Source organism: Triticum aestivum, chromosome 1A, assembly GCF_018294505.1.
Source record: "Triticum aestivum cultivar Chinese Spring chromosome 1A, IWGSC CS RefSeq v2.1, whole genome shotgun sequence".
In the NCBI taxonomy this organism is placed as follows: Eukaryota; Viridiplantae; Streptophyta; class Magnoliopsida; order Poales; family Poaceae; genus Triticum; species Triticum aestivum.
This window is the reverse complement of record NC_057794.1, coordinates 578,554,788-578,580,311: the sequence shown is the minus strand read 5'-3', so window position 1 is coordinate 578,580,311 and position 25,524 is coordinate 578,554,788.

Genomic DNA, 25,524 nt, shown 5'->3' with positions numbered 1-25,524 from the left:
CAGACAACGGCCATCTATAAAGAATGTTCTCTCCTTAGTCGAAATTTAATCATTGTCCTAGAGAGGCCAATATGAGGGCAGACATTTTAGCTAGCAAGGCGGAGTGTGATCGATCCATTGTTTGCCAATCGGAGCCTCCAGATTTTCTTGTCAATGTTTTGGCAAATGATGTATCCATATTTGAGCATCTATATCTATATCTATACCAATATAAAAAGACCCAAATAGACAGATCCAAATCATCTCGACCGTCAAATCATGTTATCTAGCGGTTCAAATCGCTCCAATGTTGAGCACCAAACACGTTTAACGCTCTAATTACCCACCACTGTCATTGGTTATAAACATGTTTTGACTCAACACTATCCCTTGAAATCTACCATGTAATTAATATCCTACCATTCCTGTGAAAAAGTAATCGATATCTTACCAAATACCAACACACAACAAATATATTACCTAATATAACGTGCAACTAATATCCTATCTAATATAAACGTGCATTGCACGTACATTATTACTAGTGAAATATAAAACACCACGATGGCGTATTACAAAAAAAAATCACCAGAGTCGCAAATTGTTTACCATGTCATGGAAGATGGCAGTTCAGCTTCAGTAGTCGACAAGTGGCTCGTCGTAGATATGTGATTACACGGTATTGTGACGACGAAACCAAACGCCGGTATACATATATACGTCAAAAGAAGAAGATGCCGACCGACTCGCTCAGTCGCACCGGTGGCTAGCCTTGTAGTCGGCTGCCAAGAGGTTTGTTACAAATACTCACGCATTGTCTACGCACCGCTGTCAAAAGATGGTCAACATCCTAAATGAGCAATCGAAACTCGCTCAAATTCGACATGTTCAGCTGTGAAAATAGGCTTCTTTCCACTGAATTTGTTGTTTCTGTTCCATATAAGAAAATTGGTTTTCCCGATTTCCACCTCATTACTTACTTAAAGAAGAAAGAATATGTCTGGCTACGTTTGTTATGGTTAGGGTTGGCGACTAGCGGGCGACCGCGTCTAGCCACCTGGTATCTCACACCTTTTGTTTGTGGATGACACGTTACTTTTCTTCAAGGCAAGACAACAGCAAGCAGCCACCTGGTATCTCACACCTTTTGTTTGTGGATGACACGTTACTTTTCTTCAAGGCAAGACAACAGCAAGCAGCCGCAGTAAAGGGGATTATTCAGGCATATGAAGGTTCTATGGGACAGCTCATAAACCCAGCTAAATGTTCGATCTTATTTGGACAATCTTGCCCTACTAATAAGCAACTGAATGTGAAGCTACTTGATATTCAGCAAGGAAACTTCGAGGAGAAGTACCTCGGACTATCGACGCCGGAAGGGAGGATGCACAGGGGTAGATTCCAAAACCTTCAAGTGAAACTTCTGAAAAGGATTTGTATCTGGGGTGATGGTAACATGGCAGCAGGAGGGAAAGAGATCTTGATAAAAGCAATTGCCCAATCTATTCCCACATACATCATGGGAGTTTTCAAACTCCCTTTCTCTATATGCGATGATCTAACTCAAATGGTTAGGAATTATTGGTGGGGTTCACGGAAGGGAAAGTGGAAGACCCATTGGATGACCTGAGAGAACATCATAAAACCGAAATCTATGGGAGGGCTTGGATTTCGGGACTACAGACTCTTCAACCAGGCCCTTCTTGCCCGACAAGCATGGCGGCTCCTAACTAATCCAGAAAGTCTTTGTGCGCAGGTCTTGAAGGCGAAATGTTACCCTCATGGTCGTTTGGAGGATACTGTGTTTACAGGAAATGCGTCATCAAGGTGGCAGGCCATCACGTATGGCCTTGAGCTCCTCAAGAAGGGGCTTCTCTGGCGGATTGGGAATGGCCAACAAGTACGCATATGGCGTGATCCTTGACTCCCGAGGCCAGTTTCATATAGGCCTGTTTCTCTACCAGGAAGGTGCAGGCTCCGCCGCGTCGCTGAACTGGTGAACGACCATGGAGGGTGGGACACACAACTACTCCAACAAAACATTGCCACTCTATACATCAACGAAATACTCAAGCCGCGACCGACACCACGCATGGGGGACGTCCTGGCTTGGGGCCCGGACCCGAGAGGCTTGTTCTTCGTCAGGTCTGCCTACAAGCTCGGCATGGAGGAGAAACTTCGCACGTCTATGTGCGCCACGAGCAGGGCACCGGACGGCAACCGTGTCATCTGAAAGGCATTGTGGGGTTGCCCTGCTCCCCCGAAGGTACGAATATTTGGCTGGCGATTGGCTACGAACACTCTTGGGATAATGGAAAATAAAAAGAGTAGAACTATTGGAAAAACTGACATATGTGTTATTTGTGGCATCGAACGGGAGGATACTTTCCACGCCGTCCGCAGATGTCCGATGGCGGGTGCTCTATGGGACACCATGAGGGAGTCTTGGCCTATACCTGCCCGGGAGGAGATTCAGTACACCGGGACGGAGTGGCTCCTGCACCTTCTCGCCAGCTGCGACGAAACCCAGCGGATGGTCATCTTGATGATATTCTGGCGCGCATGGCATTGCCGGAATGAGATCAGGCATCACAAGCCTGCACCACCAGTACATGTGTCAACACGCTTCCTCAACGGCTACATCAAATCTCTTCTATGTATCAAACAACACCCCAAGGGAGATATAGTGAAGGGCAAGATGGTGATTCAGCAAGTAACTCATCGACCCAAGGCCATGAAGCAAGCAGAAACAATTGTGGCTCGATGGGAGAAGCCCCCGGCTGGCTGGGCAAAGCTAAACGTGGATGGTTCCTTCATCCATGGCAAGACCACGGGAGGGGCCGGAATGGCGCTGAGAGATGACACAGGAGCAATCATCTTCTCATCTTGCCGTTACCTCCTTACCGATAGAAGCGGAGCCGACAGCTTGCCTTGAGGGAACGAGCCTGACGATTGCACACACAAACAAGAATCTCATCATTGAGATGGACTGCAAGGAAGGGGTTGAGCAGCTGAATGATACTGGCACAAATAGATCACCCGTTGCTGGTCTAATACATGAGTTGAAAAGCCTTCTACCTGGTATCCGGCCACACAAATTCCTGCATGCTGGAAGGTCATGCAATGCTGCTGCACATTGCATGGCGCAGATGGGACGAGGCGCTCAACGCACTGCTATCACTCAGGGCCAGATGATTTACGTATGATTTGTGAAAACGAGTGTAATGATATTACTTAACTAATATATACTCGTTTCACCCGCAAAAAAAAGGAAAAAGAAAAAAATAACAAACCAAACTACTCTCTTGAACTACCAAAGGAACAGAGCCAGCCACCAGCCAATGAACAAAAGCAGAGAGGATAGAAAAAGCATCAGGAAGAGGGGAAGAGAGGATAGAAAAGGCATCCATCATTATATATACATAGAAGGCAATGGACCAAAACAAACAGGCACAACGGAAAAAAGTAGCCTGCAGCGATGAGCAAGCTAGCTAGCCTTTCCTGCCTGCCTAGGTAGGCATCCAAGAGTTGGAGCTCCTCCATCGTTGCTGCTGCGCTGGCGGCTGGCCTGTGCGTGTCTGTCTGTGTGGCAAACCCACTCTCTCAAAGCAATGGCGCACAATGGATCCATGCACGGTGCATGGCACTCTCTCTCTCCCCTTCAAGTTCAACACAAAAATGTAGCCATCCATCGCACCGTTGCCATCGTGCAGCAGCGGCCGGCGTGCACTTCTATCACCTTGGTTGAAGCACACACACGGACACGGTGGGCTGAACCGCTAGCTGAGGCGCCGGCCGAGCCACGTTCCTGCGCAAGGTGGCGACGGGGCCATTAATAATTCCGGGATATTTCTGGACACTGGGGATGGGCGTGTCAGTTTGGTCGGCGATATAATAGCGTGTCCGGACTTCTCCTCCTATACTTGATAATAAAAATGGAATTGGATTGGATAGTACTAGTAACTAGTAAATCGGTTACAGATGGAGACAATTTTGCCGGTGCAAATTAACCAAAGCTGCTAGTCCAAAGTTGTGTGCATCTTCACAATAATATCCATGCTTTTACTTCTCATCGCCATTATGACAAATTGCCAGTCATCGGTGAAGATATCCCATTGCAGCGAACCATGTAAAGAAAATAACCATTATCTTTGATCAATGACTAAATGAACTTTCTCCAAAGCATGTTAGTTCCTAATTAGCTTATCATTGGCCTCCAATGAATTAAAATAAAGGAAGTGCAGAAGAATGGTTGTAAATGCGTGTTCCTTATTTATGGTGGTCTTGGCAGCCGTGGAACAAAGAAACTGAAAATAGCATATACAGTATTAGTTTGTGCTTAAAATGAAACGAAAGCGTTTAGATCCCACAATGAACTTTTGTTCCTTCTTGGTGTCCTTCCCAATCCATAACTACCTGTCTCTGTTTGTACATGACAATTACACCGTGGCAGAAATACAAACGGCGCTCTCAACTGCAGCCCCTAGGAATCAAGCACGACAACTCGCAAATTTCTTCCTGCACCCGTCCGCGGGCATGAACGCACCTAATCATAGCCGCATACATTTCAAACTATTTTTCAACAAACCGAACAAAATTCGTGCAAATAAGGCCGGATTTTATATAAACACATCCAGATTTCATATAAACATGACGAATTTTATTACATTTACATCAAACCGGTGCTAGTCCGGCTCTCGAGGTATAATTAATACCTAATATAAATGGTCGCCGGCGCATGTTCCCCATGTCCGGCCATGAATCCCGAGAACTGAAGCCTCACTACTATCTCCACTTCCGCCTCGGCGCTCTCCAGCTCCGCCTCTGTAACCTCCGCCTCCAGAGACCCGGGAAGTGAAGTTGTCTGCCTGCACATCAGCGCCAAGCGACTAAACGGCCGACGATGTTGAGCCCACCAAGCTAGGCGTCGACGGGAGGAGCGGTGACCTTCCTGGGACACGGGCGGTGGCGACCTATCGTGCACTACTCTTCCTTGCTGGCGGCGGCGCCCGCGGACATGCCGACTTCATGGTCGTCGCGGCAAGGCGCTGAGTCGGCGATGTCCTCCTCCCCGTTGTCGGTCTCACGGAACACCGCCCCGCCCGCGTCATCGCTCTCCTTGTAGGCGGCCACCACCTCCTCCGCCACCCGCTGGCGGTACCGTCAGCGGGGGAGGCAGATCTCACGTGTGGAGCGGGAGGACTCGAGCAGTGCCTCCTAGTCCGTCAGGTCCGCGTACGACGTGATAGCCCTGCTGGCGGCGAGCTACTCCTCCACCTGCACGTGCTCCTGCAAGCACCAGTTGTTGTAGGCGGCATCGGCCTGTACCTCCCTGAACTGCTCCTCTCACACCATGTCCATGTAATGGGCACGGGTCTTGCCGATGGTCATGGTGCAATTCACTGGCGAGGGTTGCGCGGAGGAGAAGGGCGGCACCGGTTCGTCGTCGGTAGCGTCCTGCATTGGGTTCTCGTCGTCTTCCGGCTGCCTGATTGTGAGGCCTTAAAGATTAGGGAGCATAGCGTATTTCTATAGGCAAACTTGTTAGATAATAACGAGAAATAAACGAGACAAAGAGACATAGATTTTTACGTGGAAACCCTTACGGGAGAAAACCACGAAACGCACGGCGGCGTATCACTATAATTGAGAGGAGTATTACATTACACGAGAGGACAAACCCGCTACGTGCTAATCTGGTGGAGATCTCTCTCACATCTATTCTATGACTAGCTGGTACTATATAAAGGGGCAAACAACTCTCTTTCTTGGTGGACACGAAATAGAGTTGTAGTCATGCTACGTCTAGCACGGGTGGCAATGCCGTAGTCCGGTAGGACTCCATCCGTAGTACAACACTTGTATGGGATTCGGAACACAATAAAATAACAAAACTGATTTGAAAACCCGGTAAATCATGAGCCAAATTTAAGATTGAATAATTCAATCGAATAAAAATGCTCCAAAATTAAGGAGCATAGTGACCTAAAAGAATTAAATGAGGGAGGTCCTTACGAAATTGAATGAGAGAGCTCCTTGCTACTCTTTGGGTATTATATTATGACTAAGAAGACCTGTGGGCAACCTTTGTCAGAAAGTCCGAACCGATCAACAGAAGCTCATGTATCTCCAAACGCTCATATTTTTGTGATAGTTGAAGCCTCCATATTTCTTTTTCTTTTGAGGAAAAAAGCCCCCATATTTCTGAAAGCAGAAAAGCCTCTATATGCTTAGGGCGATAGCCCATATTTATGTATTGTTCCAAAATATACAGTGCCCATATGCGCACAGCTTACAGCACAAGCGCCTAGCTACAGTAATTACAACTAGGGTGCATCACGCCTAGCCTTCCCCCAAAAGACGTATACTTGCCACAGCAAGCACCTGTCGTTCCATATGCAAGGCTAGTTCAGTGCAATCATTTTCAAAGCCACCGTTTATCCATCCTCTTCGCCTCCCTGCAATCGTTGAGCTGGTCAAAATCATGAAGCCAATCCAAATATAATACCTTAATTGAATGGGAGGACTCTAAAATTAGAGAGCATAATAGCCGATTAATTTGGTAAATCAAGCCAGTCAAAATCGTAAATCGAATTCAATATTGAATACCTTAACTGGATGAGACAGCTTCTTGAGAAATCGTTGACCCGATCAAAATCACGAACCAAATCCAAAGTTGAACACCTCAATTGAATGGGAGGCTCCAAAATAGGGAGCATAATAGTCAATTAATTTGATAAATCATTGACCCAGTCAAAATTGTAAATCAAATTCAGTATTGAATGCCTTAACCTGATGAGAGATCTCCTTGAGAAATTTTCGACCTGATCAAAATTACAAACCAAATCCAAAATTGAACACCTCAATTGAATGGGAGAGCTCCAAAATGTGGGAGCATAGTGTATTAGACTAGAAATGTTGGACGTGCTTTGCTGCACCGTTGTTGTTGGGTTTTTCATAATTTTTTACTCCCTCTATTTCAAAATATATGGCGTATTAGTTTTGTGAAAAATCAAACCTCTTTAAGTTTGACCAAATTTGTAAGGAAATACATCAATATCCATAATATCAAATTGGTATAATTAGATTCATCATGAAATGAATTTTCATATTTTATTTATTTGGTATTGTGCATGACGATATTTTTGGTTCTGAACTTGGTCAAGGTTAAGAAATTTGACTTAAAAAATACACCTTATTTTGGAAAATGAGGGAGTATTTGGTTTCACAAGTGGGGGAGATGATTTAGTGTTTTGGTAGGCCTTTCACGGTGTGATTCTGTGTTATTTGCTAATCAACACATACTTATATGGGAAAAAAATTTGTGTTGGTGTATGCATGCTATATTAGTGCTACAATATCACATGATGACGATTCTTTTTTTTTCTAGGTGGTGAGAGGGTGCGCGGGATTGATATATTTTTATAGATCAGTTGCTTCCCAGTTTATATGTATGAAAATGAAAACCATGTCAAAATCATGAGCCAAAATTCAAATCTGAATACCTTAATCGAATGAAAAGGCTCCAAAATTAATGAGCATAGTGAATTAAAAAAATTGAATGAGTGCTCCTTGAGAAGTTGTTGACCGGTTCAAAATTAGATGACCCCAATTCTAAATTGGAGACCTCAATTGATTGTGAGGCCTTTAAAATTAAAGCATAGTGTATTTTTATAGGCCGATTACTCCCGACTGATATAAAAACCTGGCCAGTCATGAGCCAAATCTAAAATTTAGAATAAAAAGGCTCCAAAATTAAGGAGCATAGTGAATTAAAAGAATTAAAATGAGAGAGCTCCTTGCTTCTCTTTGGGTATTCTATTATGACTAAGTAAACCTGTGGCCAACCTTTATCAGAAAGTCCGAACCGATCAACGGAAGCTCATGTATGTCCACCAAACAACCCTCATATTTTTCTGACAGTTGAAGCCCCCATATTTCCTTTTCCTTTGAGGAAAAAGGCCCCCATATATTTCTGAAAGCAGAAAGCCCCTATATGCTTAGAGCGATAGCCCATATGAATGTATTGTCTAAAAATATACAGTGCCCATACGCACACAGCTTTACAGCACAAGCGGCTACCCACAGTAACTACAACTAGGGTGCTTCAGGGCTATCCTCCCCCCAAAATACGTATACTTGCCACAGCCAGAAGTGCATCGTCTTGCAATGGATTTCACCTATAGTTCCATATGTGCAAGGCTCGTTCAGTGCGCAAGGCTCGTTCAGTGCTACTGCTTGTCCATCCTCTTCCCTTCCCTGCATCCAAGCACTGCATATGGAACTATACTTGCCATAGCCAGCAGCCAGCAGCAGTGCATCCTCTTCCCCTCCCTGCGTCCAAGAACAAACCGATGAGAGCACCAGCAGGGGCAATGGAGTTCTTCTCTTCTTCCCAAGCAACTTATCTTCATGCTTGGGCGGTGCTACTACCCTGCTTCTGCCTGCTGGTATGCGGAGTAGATGCAGGATCAAGCAAGGTAATCATCTATTGAGCAATCACACACTTGTTTTGTGCTGGTCATGTAGCAACAGACCATGGGTTCAGTACCCAGGCGCTGCAGACCTCTGAATTCTCAAGTGCACCTGGGATCTCAGGTATCATTTTTTTGCATGAATATGAGGAGTGCTAGACTTTCTGCATGAATAGCTTCAGAAATATGTTGCATAGATCCTGCACCTGCTGCCAACACCTCTCCTTTATCATTTCTAAGCACATATCCCATCCACCTTTGTGAGAATTTTCAACAGGACATTAGGTGGAGGGGGCTTCCATTTGTCCGAGCAGGGGAGTTTAGGTGTTTTTTCCTTTTTATTCCATTCCTCCTCAAATTCTTTGCAGTGGATTTCAATGGAAGCTTGGATTTCATTACAACCTCTTATCCTTTCCCCTGAGTGTGCTTTGTTTCTTTCAACCAAAGCCATAACATGGTGCAGATTTTAGAGCATACCGTGTCCTCCATCTTGAAAATTTCCTGTAGGACATGCCTCGGGCTTTGGCAGGTTATATGCAGACTTGACTTAGAATGAACCTTTCTTGTCAAAGTGCCAGGCCACATAGTCTTCCTCCTCTCCATTTACTGGAATCTGTAAGATGGCTTCTACATCTTCTGGACAAAAGGTTTCTTGTACCAGTGCCACATCCCACCCTCCATTGATTGGGTCCATCAGCTCCGAAAACTTTCTTCACAAGATGTCGACCTTTGTGGGTCATGGTGCGTCTCGTGGTGCCTCTTGGGATCCGAGGATCAATCCAGGTGTCTATGTTATTTCCATTCCCCACTCGCCATATTATACCCTGTTTTAGAAGCTTGACGCCCTTTAGAATGCTACACCAGACGTAGGACATGCCACAGACTCCTTTGGCATTTAGAATATTTCCATCTAGGAAGTATTTCGCTGAGAGCACTCTGGCACATAGAGAGGATGGATTATGCAATATCCTCCAAGCTTGGCGAGCCAACATTGCCAGGTTGAAAGCGTATAAGTCTCGGAAGCCCAATCCACCATCCCTCTTCCGAAGTGAGAGTTTGTCCCAACTGATCCAGCGGATTCTATTTTCTTTGTCCATCTGACTCCACCAGTACTTGCATATTATTGTGCTCATTTGATCACATAGAGATTTGGTGAGATCAAAGCACGCCATTGCATAGATTGGTACTGATTGTGCCACCGTTTTGATTAGAATTTCCTTGCCAGCCATTGATAGCATGCGTTCTTTCCAGCCTTGGATCTTTCTCCAAATCCTATCCTTTAGGTATGCAAATGTTTTTGACTTTGACTTTCCGATATAGATGGGCAATCCCAGGTATTTCTCTGTTTTGGCTTCACAATTCAAGTTCAAAATCTGCATTGTGGCATGTCTCTTCTCCCGAGGAGTATTTTTGCTGAACATGCTAGCAGATTTGTCTTTGTTAATTACTTGTCCAGAGCAATCTGCATACTGCTTCAAGATTTGATCCACTTCTTTCATGCTTCTGTCCTCCACCTTCATTAGTAGTAAGGAATCATCTGCAAAGAGCAGATGGTTCACACTTGGAGCCCTTCTTGAGACTTTTATTCCTTGAATCTGTTTGCTCCTTTCTGCATCATGAAGTAGAGCTGAGAAACCTTCAGCACAAATTAAAAATAAGTATGGGGACAATGGGTCACCTTGTCTCAGGCCTCTGCTAGGGGTAATGACATTTGTTACATCATGGTTGACCTTTATCTGATAGCGCACCGTAGTAACACAGTTCATGATTAACCGGACCCACCATGTGTTAAATCCCATTTTCCTCATCATATCTCTTAAATAACTCCATTCGACTTGATCGTACACCTTGCTCATGTCCAGCTTTAAGGCAGCATAATTAGCAGTTTCACTCCTTTTGTTCTGCAAGAAGTGGGTTAGTTCATAATTCATATGCTAATAGAATGTTGTCTGAAATCATTCTCCCTGCAATAAAAGCACTTTGATTTGGGGAGATGATATGACGGAGAATTACTTTCAGTCTATTTGCAAGGATTTTTGAAATAATCTTGTACACCACATTGCAAAGGCTTATGGGGCGAAGATCTTTTAATTTCTCAGGCTTACTTGTTTTGGGGATTAGAACCACCATTGTATCATTCCATCCAATAGGCATGTCACCTCCTTCGAGAAACTGTAGAACCTCATGAGTAACCTTTTCCCCCACAATGTGCCAAAATCTCTTGAAAAATATTGTTTAACACTGATGTTTCATGTCATCCCAGGTCTCCCCCTTCATCACGTGGGATGATTTCGCCCTGCCCGCTGGAGTGCACCCACCAGGCACCTTGGTGGTGTCACTGGACGGGAAGGGGCACTCCCGTACCGTCCAGGGCGCCGTGGATATGGTGCCTGATGGCAACACAGCGCGCGTCAAGATCATTATAATGCCAGGCACCTACAGGTTAGAAGATCTCACTGTCAGTACGATTCAATGCAGAGAGAGGCTTGTTTTCTCACCTGTCGGTATGATGCATGCAGGGAGAAGGTTTTTGTGCCAAAGAAGAAGCCTTTCGTGTCCTTCATTGGCGCGGGAGCAGGCAAAACGACGATAACCTGGAACTCTACAGCAGCTCAGGCCGGTTCAACATATGAATCATATTCAGTTGCCATTGATGCCGACTACTTTTGCGCATGCAACATCACTTTCGTGGTAAGTATGTTCTACCTAGCACACAGGAATTTCATCAGTAAAAGCAGAGAATGCAACTGACTTATGTGTATTTCAGCACATATAAGGAAATGGCATAACAAAGCACAGCGGTAAGGAAGCCTTTCTTCAGGCTTTCCAAATACCCAGTACCAGTAGAGAAACAGTGTTAGACAAGTATGCGCAGAAAGTACCTTCTGGAACTCTCCATTTTCTCCCTTGATTCAGCGCTTGCTAGTCTCTTCTGAGACATTGCTTCAGCTTCATTGCCTGCCTTGACACACTGTTCTAGTCTACAATTGTCATGGCCACAACAGAATAAGCTACATAAATTAGAAGGGTGCAAGTTTGCTTTGATGAGACAAATGAATTTTCCAGTGGACAATGGTCAAGTACTTCAATGAACAATAGATTACTTTTTTATGATCTGATCTAAAACTATAGATTACTCTTTCATGATCTGATCTAAAACGAAATACGAGAACAGTCAGCATGATGATGAACTTTCATGCTGGCTAACTTACTAGGACATATATGTGAATGCCCAGCAAACAGAGAAAAGAAAATATATGGTGGTCAAATAGTGGAGAGAAGTGACACTACTATTTCCTAGTCAGGGGAAAGAACAAAATTATAACTAATATTGTTGTGCCTCTCTATAATGTAATAATATAGAAAAAGTTTCAAGAAACATTTCTCCTGTATAAAACCACCTGGAATTAGTCGATTCATGCTTATGCATTTCCAGAAATAGCTTCAATACTGTTTTTCATCTCTAGCTTCTTATGCCTTCATAAAATATGCTAATGTCTCTGCTTGACCCGCAGAATTCTGCTCCAGCGCCGCTGCCGGGAGCAGCAGGTCAGCAAGGTGTGGCGCTGCGGCTCAGTGGAAACTACACTATGCTGTACAGGTGCAGCATACTAGGAAACCAAGACACGGTTTATGACAGAGAAGGGAAGCATTACATTTTGGAATGTGATATACAGGGAACGGTTGACTTCATCTGTGGATTTGGGCAGTCCCTATACCAGGTAACAACTATTCAACACTTTATCCTGGCTAGTAAGTTAAATATGCCAACCAAATGTGGTCTCAGACCAAAGAAAAAACTAAAAACTTACTAGAGAATTAGTGAATGTTCAAGATTCGAGCTCCCAGAATTGTCTGGTAGATTCAAAGCGTAAGACCTAGTGAATTCAAATAAGGTTCGAGGTTCTTAAATTTACATTGTGGGCCAAAGTTTAAGCACGTGTTGTATTATCCCTTCACTCCTCTATGATTGCTAGTATGCTGCTCGAAAAAGAAAAAAAAATGTCAGTTCTTAGGACACTAGCTTCATGTTGATTTTTCTGACCACAGCGATGCAACCTGCTCTCCGTGGCGACGAGATTCGGTGCAGTCACCGCGTCAAAGCGCAAGGCCGATGACGCAGCTGGCTTCTCCTTCTTGGACTGCAACGTCACAGGCTCGGGTACGATCTAACTAGGAAGAGCCTGGGGGAACTACTCAAGGACAGTGTATGCCTACTCCTACCTCAGTAGCATCATTCGCCCCGAGGGGTGGAGCGATATGGGTCATGGGAATGCACGCAAGTACGTCAAACTTGCAAATTAACTTGATCATTAAACTTGCTCTGCGTACAAATTATTGGCAACATTGACTTTGTTTATGACAGGCTGGCCACGTTTGGTGAATACAATTGCAAAGGCCCTGGAGCGAACACTAAGGATCGAGTGTCATGGCCCCATGTGCTCACGGATGAGGAGGCACGTCCTTTCCTCAACAGGAGCTTCATTGACGCGAGCAGTGGCTGAGGCTGTAAATGGTTGCAATTCACAGGGTATGTCTTCCAGTAAGCACAATCTAAGCTATTACTCAGCTAGGCTAACTGCTGTTAGCATTGCAACAACTGTCAGTCAAGTCATCTGACATACAGAGATATGGCTATTGTACCAAAATATCATGCTAAACAGCAGTAGTTCAGGTTATCTGACATATATAGAGATGGCTATTATACCAAAATATCATGCTAAACAGCAGTAGTTCACCCGTAAGCTACAAACCCCAAACACAAACTCTCGAGTGTTTTGTCAACTGTCATCTACCATCAGAGACATGGAGATGTTATCAGAAAATATACTCAAGTGTCATCAGCACTTCTAGATAGTCAATCGGAGGTATGCTCCAAAAGCATGTGATAACACCACCAAGGTTCTTCATGCCCATTCATACTTGTTTAATAGCATTTCCTACAACATATATTTATTAATAATATATGTAGATTCTGTGACTAATGATAATTTGCTTAAGAGGGGTTGGGAGGGTAGTGAAAATGTAAATTCTGTGACTGTAAAGAAAGTATATATCATTAATTTATTCATTGCTTGCTAGCTAAGTAAGCTTAAAAAAGTGGTTAGTAGCCTTTGGGATTAGGATTAACTTGAAATCAGTTATTGACCTTTGTACTTGGATTTTCAACTTCCCAGGCAGGTTGAGAGGTATTATTGCTGTTGGAGTTACTGCTGTTATTTGGGCCAAGTGGAAATGTGGAAATAGCGCATGTTTTCATAATATCTTTCTATATGATAAAACTAGTGTGATTGCTAAGGTTGCTCATTGGTTGCAATTCTGGTCTGCTCTTCAGAAACGAGGACTACGCAGGCAAAAGGTCAGAGGGGTAAGACTGCTTCTACAGGTGGTGGCTGATATCTTCAACCGGAAGCAGGGCTGGGCGCCCATGGTGTTGCGGATTGCTGGGTGACTCCCTGGAAGCTTCCGTGGGCGCTGGAAGAAGTTTTAAAAGAGTAGGTTTAGTCTGTTTCAGTGTTAGTTGTGTTACCGTTCTGCTTTGGAAGTGACTGGTGCTGTTTCGCTATGCTACTGTTTGTTCGAGGCGCTGCGTCGCCGTTATTTCCTGGTTGACCTGATGGGCTGAATGTTTAGTAGAGCTTAGAGTTGTGTTTAGCTCACCCCCTGAGTTGTGGGGGACTCTGAACCCCCAGAGAGCGCTTGCTAATTTGCTGTTCAAAATTGGGAGCCTCAATAAAAAAAACTGTAGTAATAATATATTTTGTATTTTTTCGCTTAAACTACTTAATGATAACAACTTTGCGTTTCTTAAAAAAAAGAATTTGCGTTTGCATGCCTCTAGCATACAATTACATGTGATTGTTTTAGTACCAGCAGGCAGTCATGTATAGGATTACAGAAAATGCAACAGTGAACTCCAGATGTTCATTATTCATGAATCAGAGAAGGTGAAGTGTACCAACCTTCACTAACAAGTCCAAGGGTCACATACTGGATTGATCAATCTGGAGCGCACGACTTCAGATCCTCGTCTAGGGTTGTGCGAGAGCTAGCTTTGGTATTTTTATGCAATATAAATTTATCTTTCATACATACACACTCCAGGATAGTACTGGTTTCGTTTCGTTGCTTGAGGGGTAGTACTCTGAAAGCCTGTGGAAACGAAGAGGCAGAACCAAGGAGTTAGTTATGTAGTGAGACAACTACAAGTTCCAGCCACTGCACTTTGTGTAAAAGCATGATCTTAGGCAGTGCATTATTTTTCATGTTCGATGAGGATACATAGTGCTAGTGTGGAAACAAAGCATACCTGCACTTTATCAATAATTATCCTAACAGCCTGCTTCCTATCCATAAGATCAGTAACCTTATTGTATACTGATACAACATCAAGTAACCTCTTTAACCCCAATATCAGAGGGTCAGCATCTCAAGTAAAATCTCTGCAGTAAAGAGACAGAGAAGATTATTAAAAGGCATATGGTTCCAAGTTGACATTTCTTAGATTCCTAAATAAGACACATAACAGTTTGACTTCCAAGTTAGTTGCTACATAAATATGTGGGCGGTTATTTACTGAATTTGCTTGATACAATCATTCATAGTCATGCATGTAAACTATTTCGCTCATCTGTTGGATGGATCAGGACCCTCGCTAGTACAAGCAGAGCAAGCACTGCAATGCAACGTCCTATGGAAAAAGATCTAGTAAGTAAAAGGCTGATCTGACTGTAGTATAGATTAACTTTGAATAGCTATCAATCAACTAGGCATGCAAGTTACTTCTAGAACTATTTATTTTTTGGTAGAGTAAGCAGATTTTAAGATGATACATGCTTCACCTAAGGCATGCTAAAGTTCAGGCATACACCTTATTTGACTCCTGTGCATAGGTAAACAACAGAGTCAGCAGAACAGAAAAAACAAAAGGATAAACTGCTCCCTTCATGACAGGCTCAGCCATCCGCACAGAATACAGAAAACATTAGTGTTTTCCTTCTTTAGTGAAAACCAAGTTAGATCTACTGTCTTGAAGCTGATCAAGAATGAGCTGTAAACAACTCTTCCAGCAGTATGTATCGTGTAGTAAAAAACACAGGCTAAACAACGGATGTAAACAACCGGGCAATATATGCAGACTCCCACAGGTTCAAATTCCAATATAGTGTAACTCGTTCACTTGAAAATAACCACAAGGAACAGAACTTGTGCTCTATCAACAGCGACATTGCATTTATGATTCCACCAAAATATTTGATTCAGCTTCATATGATAGTTTGCAAACTGCAACAATGTCAACAGTATAAAACACACCTGAGATAACCGAAACAGGAAACTCTTCTTCTTGTAACGAAAGCATAGTTTATTACTTAAACTTGCATCGGCATGTCACCCATAGCACAACCAGCTACTTTTGCTTGTTCATGCGCTACATTGCTCGCAGAGTGTCGACAGACAGCTACTTCATATTTGGAAAATCACATTTTGAGTTGAACCTCCGCGTCCTCAATGACTGGAGCATACATCGAAGGATCTGCTCTTCACATATCAAGTGCTTCCGCTAGAAGTTGGGAGTCTGTTTCAAATGTAACTCCGAGCGCGCCTAGATCAGCTGCAGCAGCCACCGCTCCTGACATCGCACAAAGTTCGGCATCAAACACATCGGACATTTGGTCTGTTCTGCCAGCACGCGCTGCGACGATACTGCCGGAGCTATCCTGGGCCACAGCACCTCATCCCACGAAGGAGTTACCTGGCACAAAGGCGTCATCAACATTGAACTTGGCCATGTCCTGGCTCGGCGGCTACCATCTCTTAACAGATTTAACCTGGTTCTTTGTGCGGAAAATCTCCGGGTACTCAACTGTCCAGCACCTGTTGCGTCTGGCCAGCTCTGAGGCTGTAGTTGGTAGCTGACCTTCTCTCGGTTTTGATCTGACTGCTTCCAGCTCAAGTTCTCGCCAAACTTCTTTCACAGATTAGCACTTGATAAATAGATGCACACCGTATCCTCAGCTCTCCCGCAGAACAGACATTTTGTGCCCTCGATCTGTACTCCCCCTCTAACCAGGTTCGTGCACAAAGTGAGAGATCTGTGCCTAAGTCTCCATGTAAACATTTGAACCTTGCTACGGCATGGCATCTTCCGAATCCTTAAGCTGCCTATAAAAGAAAACGTTAAGCAATAACCTGACTAGCTGACTCATAAAATAAAAGCATCATCGCAAAAAGAATTAAACGAAATGGAACAGCATGAGTTGTCAAGCAATTAAGAACTGAGCATACAAATGAAGCTTGTAGCTAAAGCACAACCCCCCGGACTTACAATCATTTAACTATTTAAAGAATAAAAAACTGTGCCTCCTATGATCAACATAAGGACCAGAAATTGATCATGAGTTCATGACTAAACCACATGTTCCCAACATGAAGGGTTCTCAAGGATACCATTTTCTCCATGACGTACCATACACATACACAATAAGTGACAAACATTATCTTGGGGGAGAGTGCAGCAAGCAACAGATGTGAAGCCTGACGAACCTGTTTGGAACAAGGATCGTGTTGGCTGGCTTGCAGCAGGCAATGACTGGGGGCGCCGCATTTATGAGCTCCGCGAGATAGACGCCGTGCAGCAGCATCAGGTGCCTTCTCACCTGCACAATCATACACATAGTGATACTCGTTAGTGCAGATACACTTGCCAGAACACGGTGGCGGAGTACACCTACCTTGAGGAGGTACTGGAAGTAGGCAACGCCGCGGTGTTGGCTCCGGTTCTTGTAACGAGGCACTCAAGCATTCCGGCCTCCGCCCGCAGCCACTCACATCTTATCAGCATAAACATTTCATAAATCAACATTCATGCTCACATCCTATCAGCATAAAAATTTCACAAATCAACATTGATGCTCCTATCCTATCAGCATAAACATTTCACAGATCAACATTCGTGCTCATTGACAGAGAATGCTCACTGTCTAATATCTATCACACATCACAGATCACGAAAGGCTCACTGTCCAGTGTGTCACAGATCCAGAATCCATACCAATTTATGTACCGCTTCCTCCCCAGCGCGGCCTCCTCGACGGCGGGAGCACCGGCGGCTCGTAGCCTCCATCTCCGGGCGCCAAACGACCTGCGCAGTAGAGACATGGAGAGAGCAAGTGAGCACCGGCGTCGGCTCGCACCTAGGGAAGGAAGGCACGGAGGGAGAGAGGTCCCGGCCAGGAGGCAGAGTGGAGCACGCGGAGCGGGCGTCTGCGTCTACCAGGAGTTGGGAGGTGGAGAGGCGGCGAGCTGGGCGGAGGCGGCGAGCGGCGCATGGAGGTGGACCGAGCGGCGGCGGCTCCGAGACCGTGACGGGCTTTCAGGAAGAGATATATCCACCTGAGAAAACCAAAAATACAACTGGTAAAGCGGAAGTCAACAAAACAGCACTGCAATCTACTTACCACTCTTGCCACATATGTCAACAGAATTTTCCTAGTCAAACCGTCAACAAAATCGTCAGTATTTCCTTGTCACGGTGCCCCACGACTACCAGCGCACCCAAAGACGACGAGGACGCGGAAGCAACGGCATGCCCGCCTGGCATGTGGGCCAGGCTGTTGGTGTGTGTGGCGTGTGTGTGGCCTGCGTGCCGCGGGGTTAAGTAGCGAGCGGCTACCAGTCGATGGCATCGAATATTTCACAGAACAAATCGAACCGAAGAGAGAAGCTGTTCTTCTCCTCTCGGCGACTTTCAGATCCCCTTCCTCTGCTTCCTCGAATTCCTATTCTTCTCCACGAACCCTAGATCGAGGCCCATAACAAGTGGTATCAAAGGTCAGACGACCTGGATCCGCTCTACCAAAAGCCAAGGTATCACACCAAAGCGGCCAAGCAGGCGGCGGCGATGGAGGAGCAGATCGCGGCGCTCGCCAAGGCGATCAGTGACAGGCGCACGGCCAACGACGCCAGGCTCGACGCAATCCAGCAGTCGCTCGAGATGTGGCGACCAGCGGTGACCAATCTGCAGCAGTAGCTGGACGAGCTGCGCACGCAGGTCGGGCAGATCGCGCTTCACCCAGCGCTGCGTCGCCTCCGGTGACCCAGGAGGACGCGGTGGTGCGACCGGCCGCGATCCAGCCTATCGACGACCCGGGGCACCACGGGCCAAGTGGCCACGGCGAGGTCATCGATTCCGGAGGTACGGCTCACGGGGTGGTCACCACCCTGGCGCCGCCTCCGGGCAAGGTTCTCCGATCTCACCCTTACCCCTCCTTCCCCAGTCGATCAGCCGACAGGACGCGAAAATAGTTACCACCACACCTCGCACTCCAATTGGGCTCTGCCCAAACTCGATTTTCCCATGTTTGAGGGCGAAAACCCCCAATTCTCGAAGACCAGATGCGAGAAATACTTCGCAGTCTACGGGGTGCAGCCGGATCTCTGGGTCTGTGTTGCTACGCTGCACTTTTCGGGTACAGCAGCACGATGGCTTCAAGTCCAGGAAGCACACAACACTCAGTTCACATGGGAGACGCTGTGCGCGGCTCTGTGCACCAAATTCGGTCGCGAGCAGTATCAGCAGCAGCCGCGTCAGTTTACTCATTTGCGTCAGAGTGGGTCTGTAGTGGAGTATAAGGAACAATTCGAGGAGTTGATGCATCATTTGTTGGCGCATAATCCTTCCTTTGACCCACTGTTTTTTGCTACTCAGTTCTAAGATGGATTAAAACCTGAAATTAAATCCGGTGTTGCCCTACACCGGCCTCAAAAACTCGATACTGCCTTCTCTCTCGCAATGTTGCAGGAAGAGCTGCTGGGCCACATGCCCCGGAAGAAGCCCGCGCCAGCTCGACACGTGCATCGGCCGATGGTGGCCATGGGAGCACCACCACCGCCGCCCAGGCCAGTGCAGCCGACTGTTCCCGCGGCTGCGGATGACCGGCGGGCGCTCGAGGCAGCGCGAGCAGGCGATCGACGTCAAGAGCCAGCGCGCGGTGACGACCGTGTTGCAGCACTCCGCAACTATCGACGAGCGCGAGGGCTCTGCTTCAAATGCGGAGAGCGTTGGGGCCAAGGCCACCAATGCGCAGCTACGGTCCAGCTCCACGTGGTGGAAGAGCTGCTGGAACTTCTTCAAGCAGAGGTTCAAGATCGACCAGAGCAAGACGATGATTCTGAGGACGAGCAGCTCATGTCGATTTCGAAGACGGCAACTACGGGAGAAACAACCCCACGCACAGTCAGGTTGTTGGGGGACATTGGAGGCCGGGAAGTGTTGATACTAGTGGACTCCGGCAGTTCCCACAGCTTCATCAGCGAGACAGTAGCAGCAGCGATGCAAGAGAAGGTGCAGCAAATGCGGGCGGTTTCGGTGAAAATAGCAAATGGAGGAGTGCTGAGCTGCTCTGGAATCATTCCAGCGTGTCATTGGGACACACAGGGGCACACGTTCTCTACTGATGTGCGAGTTCTGTCTTTGGGGTGTTACGACATGGTTGCTGGGATGGATTGGCTCGAGCAGTGTGGCCCTATGTTGGTGGATTGGACAGCCACGCGACTTCAATTTCAGAAAGAGGGCCAAACAGTGATTCTCCAAGGTTTACAAGCGAAGAATCAGCAAATTGAACCAACCACAATGGATGAGCTGCTATCCATGGAACAATCCAACTCAATCGCACACGTGGTCACCGTCTGCATCACAGAAAAACAATGTGAAGATGAACCAGTTCCCGCAGCTATTCAGCACATCTTGGACATTTTTCAAGTGGTTTTCGGGGAACCTACAGGGCTGCCAGCGCATTGCGAATGGGATCACGCCATTCCTTTGATAGCAGGAGCCAACCCAGTTAACATCAGAGCTTACCAGTACACCCTAGAGCAAAAGAACGAGATCGAAACACAGGTCAGGGAAATGCTCCGTTCAGGACTCATAACCCCCAGCACCAGCCCCTTTTCATCTCCAGTGCTGCTAGTAAAAAAGAAAGATCAAACATGGAGGTTCTGTGTCGACTTCAGGCACCTGAATGCAATCACTATAAAGAAAGTATACCCAATGCCCATCATCGATGAACTTTTGGACGAAATCGCCGGATCGTGCTGGTTCTCCAAACTGGATCTGAGGGCTGGGTACCATCAGATACGCCTTCTGCCAGAGGATGAACACAAGACGGCATTGGCCACTCACTTGGGTCACTTCGAGTTTAAAAGTGATGCCGTATGAGCTCGCTTATGCACCAGCAACATTCATGGGAGGCATGCACGTGGTGCTCTCTCCAGTGCTCTGTAAAGGAGTGTTGGCGTTTATGGACGACATCCTTGTCCACACCAAAACCTTGGAAGAGCACTGCCAACTACTGACGCAAGTTCTGCAGTTACTTAATAAGTATGGATTGAAGGCAAAGCTTTCCAAATGCAGTTTTGCTCAACACCGCATCAGCTACCTCGGGCACGTGATCAGCGACCAAGGAGTCTCTACCGATGACAGTAAGATTCGGACAGTTCAGCAATGGCCAGTGCCACAGAACACCAAAGAGCTGTGTGGGTTCCTAGGACTCGCAGGGTACTATCGCAAGTTTGTGCGATTCTTCGGGGTCATCAGCAAGCCGCTGACAGAACTTCTCAAAAAGAACACCATCTTTGCCTGGATGCCAACGGCTGACGCGGCATTCAACACTCTCAAGCAAGCTCTCACAGCCGCTCCGGTTCTCGCTCTGCCAGACTTCCAAAAGCAGTTCGTCGTCGAGACGGACGCGAGCGCAACAGGAATTGGGGCAGTCTTGATGCAGGCAAACCACCCAGTCGCGTACTTGAGCAAGGCTCTAGCCCCCAAAAACATGGGATTGTCTGCGTACGAGAAGGAGTGTCTAGCGCTTTTGCTTGCTATCGATCATTGGCAACCATATCTTCAGCATTCGGAGTTCATAGTACGCACTGATCAAAAAAGCCTGCTGCATCTGACAGATCAAAGGCTCAACACCCCTATTCAGCAACGAGCATTTACCAAACTGATGGGGCTATAATTTACCATCCAATACAAAGCAGGACTCACAAACAAAGCAGCCGATGCATTATCTCGCCGTGGGCATGCAGAGGGCGCAGAAGTGGCAGCACTGTCCATTTGCAAGCCAACTTGGTTGGAAGCAGTCAAAAACAGCTATCTGAACGATGCGAGCGTAACAGCTCGAATGGAGAAGATGGCCCTCGACCCCAACAATGAACCACAGTATACAATGCAGGACGACATCTTGCGATACAAAGGGCGTGTGTGGATTGGGAATGATGACACGGTTCAGCAACACTTGATCAACTCTCTACACGCAAGCATGGTGGGGGGGCACTCCAGGTTCCACGCCACGTACAATCGCATCAAACGACTCTTTGCGTGGCATGGCATGAAGGCTCAGATCAAACAAAGCGTCCGGACCTGTATGGTCTGTCAACAAGCAAAAACAGAGAGAAAATCACCTGCGGGACTCCTTCAACCGCTACCAATCCCAAAACGACCATGGGCAGTGGTTTCTATGGACTTTATCGAAGGACTGCCTTGTTCTGGTGGATACGACACAATTTGGTGATAGTGGACAAATTTTCAAGGTATGCTCATTTTCTGCCGCTGACGCATCCATTCACAGCATTGATAGTCGCGCAGAAGTTCATGAAGGAGATCTTTCGATTGCACGGCATGCCTCTCGCAATCATCTCAGACCGTGACAAAATTTTCACCAGCAAAATGTGGCAAGAACTGTTCAAGCTCTGCCGAACGGAGTTGAGACTCAGCTCAGCATATCACCCACAGACTGACGGAACGACGGAACGAGTCAACCAGTGCCTGGAGGGATACCTCCGATGCGCAGTGCACTCGTGCCCCGCCAATTGGTCGAAATGGTTAGCCCTTGCAGAATACTGGTACAACACCTCGTTTCACTCGGCCCTGGGTAGAACACCGTTCGAGGTCATCTACGGGCAGCTGCCGCGTGAGTTTGGAGTGGACCAAGTGGAGCAATGTTCGGTGCCCGACCTGGCGGCATGGTTGCGCGAGCGGGGAATCATGATCGAGCTCCTTCAACAGCAACTGAAACTTGCCCAGGACAGAATGAAGCGACAAGCTGACAAGCGCCGCACCGACAGGGAGTTTGAGGTTGGTGATGCAGTATTACTGAAGCTTCAACCGTTTATTCAGTCCTCGGTGGCGCAACGCCCCCACTAGAAGCTGGCGTTTCGCTATTTCGGACCTTACCGCATCCTGGCTCGCATCGGCGCGGTGGCGTACAAACTGGATCTTCTGGCGTCCAGCAAAATTCATCCAGTTGTGCACGTGTCGCAGCTGAAGAAGGCCAAAGGCGCTCAGGTATAGGTGAATTCTGTTCTCCTGCCTGACAATGCTGTCTTGCAGGCTGAGCACATTCCGGAAAAAGCTCTTGAACTTCAGATGATTCAGGTGGACGGCGCGCTTCAGCCACGTCTACTGGTTCAATGGAGTGGATTGCCAGAGTTCATGGCGATCTGGGAAGACCCTACCAAGATGCAACAACAGTTCCCAGCCACCCCGCCTTGGGGACAAGGCGAAACACAAGGGGGGGAGGATGTCACGGTGCCCCCACCTAGCAGGGAGACTACGAGCGCACCCAAGGGTGACGAGGGCGCGGAAGCAACGGCGTGACCGCCTGGCATGTGGGTCAGGCTGTTGGTGTGTGTGGAGTGTGTGTGGCATGCGTGCCGCGGGGTTAAGTAGCGAGCGGCTACTAGTTGATGGCATCGAATATTCCACAGAACAAATCGAACCGAAGAGAGAAGCTGTTCTTCTCCTCTCGGCGACTTTCAGATCCCCTTCCCCTGCTTCCTCGAATTCCTCTTCTTCTCCACGAACCCTAGATCGAGGCCCATAACATTCCTTAAGTACCCCGTGGTATCTCCTAAGGGCAACTCCAACACACCAACGCATTTGGTCCGTGCGTTTTCATTTTGGTCAAAATAGACGAAAATACAGGCTCAACGCGCGCCCGCTTTTTGTCCATCTGTGATCCATATCTGGCCCAATTTTGGGCATGGTTTGCGTCGGCGTGGATTGGGGCGACACCCGCCCTTGTCCTCCCTTGGCCCATCACACAGTGGCACATCCACCCCATTTACCCCCTTCTCTCCCAAAACACCGCCGTCTTTTCGCCCTCCCGCTCTCGCTACAAAATTTTGTTTATTCAATGACCAAAACCCTGGCGACGAAACATGAAACGTCGCCTAAAATCATTTTTGGTGACAGGCCACCGTCACGAGATGTTTCCTCCTAGAGCAGCTCCCTAGCCAACTTTGGTGATGTTGTGGCTTGATTTTCATGGACGAATTTGGGCGTTAGTACGCATGTCTATTTTTTGGGATGGTTCGTAGTGTCACATAAAATGTTTGGTGTGACAAAAAATGGTCGGCTGGTTATAAAAATGATTTAATAATTTATGTCATGGTAGAGTTTATAACATATTATAATCAAATTTTCAGAGTACTAGTTGAGATGTTCAGCATGTTGGGAAAGAAAAAAAATGACGCAGTGGGCTTGAAATCAAAGTTTTTGGTTTATCTAATCGATATTAGTTGAGATGCTCGTATTGTAATCTATTACATTGTTTCCGTTTATGCTATCATTTTACTGGACTATGAAATGCCATACTAATTCTTAAATAAAATGCGAACAGAAAAATATGATCATAGATAATAATATAGCATTACAAATTCAGGAATGGAACAAACATCTGGTACATCGGCAACGTCATTCCCAAAAGTATCACGCATCACAAATAGGAGTGTTCAAGCATCAACAGGATGTGCGGGAACAACATAGAACTACTCATCAGCAGATTTCACAGATTACCCAGTCATGGGTTTGACAAAGAGGATAACCTTATCACCTCCATGGTGGATCACAAGGAACAACCTGTCTCCAGCTGCCAATTTGGACAAGGAAATCAAATCCTTCCAGCCGTCCATTACAACGAGGCGTCCATATTTTTCTGGCGTCGAGTATAACGACCATATGTCAGCTTCAGGAAACATAATATATAATTCTCATTTCACCATGTCGATCCCTCTGATCAGGAAGAACGTGACTATGGAGTCGTTGTTTCATTAACACAATTGTTACATGGTATGAAGACATATTTCAAATAACAAATGGTGTACAATGAACGCTGAAACAAATAAACATGTGACCATTTGTTTCTTCTTAACTATGGTCTCGGTCAGAGTGTGCAGTAGCACCTTGTACCGTCCAGAACTTGGTTCATGTGCGTACGATCGCACAAGTGATTCAATATTGTCAACAAAAATGACGATGCATCGCATGTCTTTTCACGTACACGTGGTTCCAGCGGTGAGTTCCATGTTGTCAACTAACGTTTTTTTCCTTCTGTTATCGCATAGTAAGATGAGTAAATATACAGAAACAAGAATGAGAACATGTGCAGATATTTATATTTAGGACTATTACGAACAGGAAAATAAACGCAGGTCCACCTAAGCAAGGTATGTATGTCCGATAACACTTATAAGAATGAATTGTTGGAACATTGTCCAATTCCACATCAATTTGATATCCATTTTTTCTAATATCGACGTAAAACTTCATACCAACTTGGAATCTGTATACTTTGGCAAATTCCCTTGAAGTTGGTCCAATGAAAAACATTTTCCCTTCAAAGTTTTGGAGACAATAATAGAAAAGAATGTCATGCGTTATTTTAAGCTGAGACTTAGCAGAGGAGTGTTGAAATGAATAAACGCCCAACTTCATCAGGACTTTTTTTTCTTGCAAAGCATGGGATGAACCGTGAACAAATGGAAGGATTGAAATAATTAGGCTTGCAAGTCATAAATAAGTACATATACCAATTGTCTATTAATGTACAATGGCTTATGTCAGCATGTTCACAAATTCAACAATGGTTTGCTCTTTTTACATACTTGCACAAAACAACTAGATGAATGTCCAAGAGATCATTATGCCTATTTAAGTATGAACAAAAATGTGTACTATGTGGCATAAATTTCAGAAAACTGTACTAATATATTTTTAGCATGTTTACTAAAT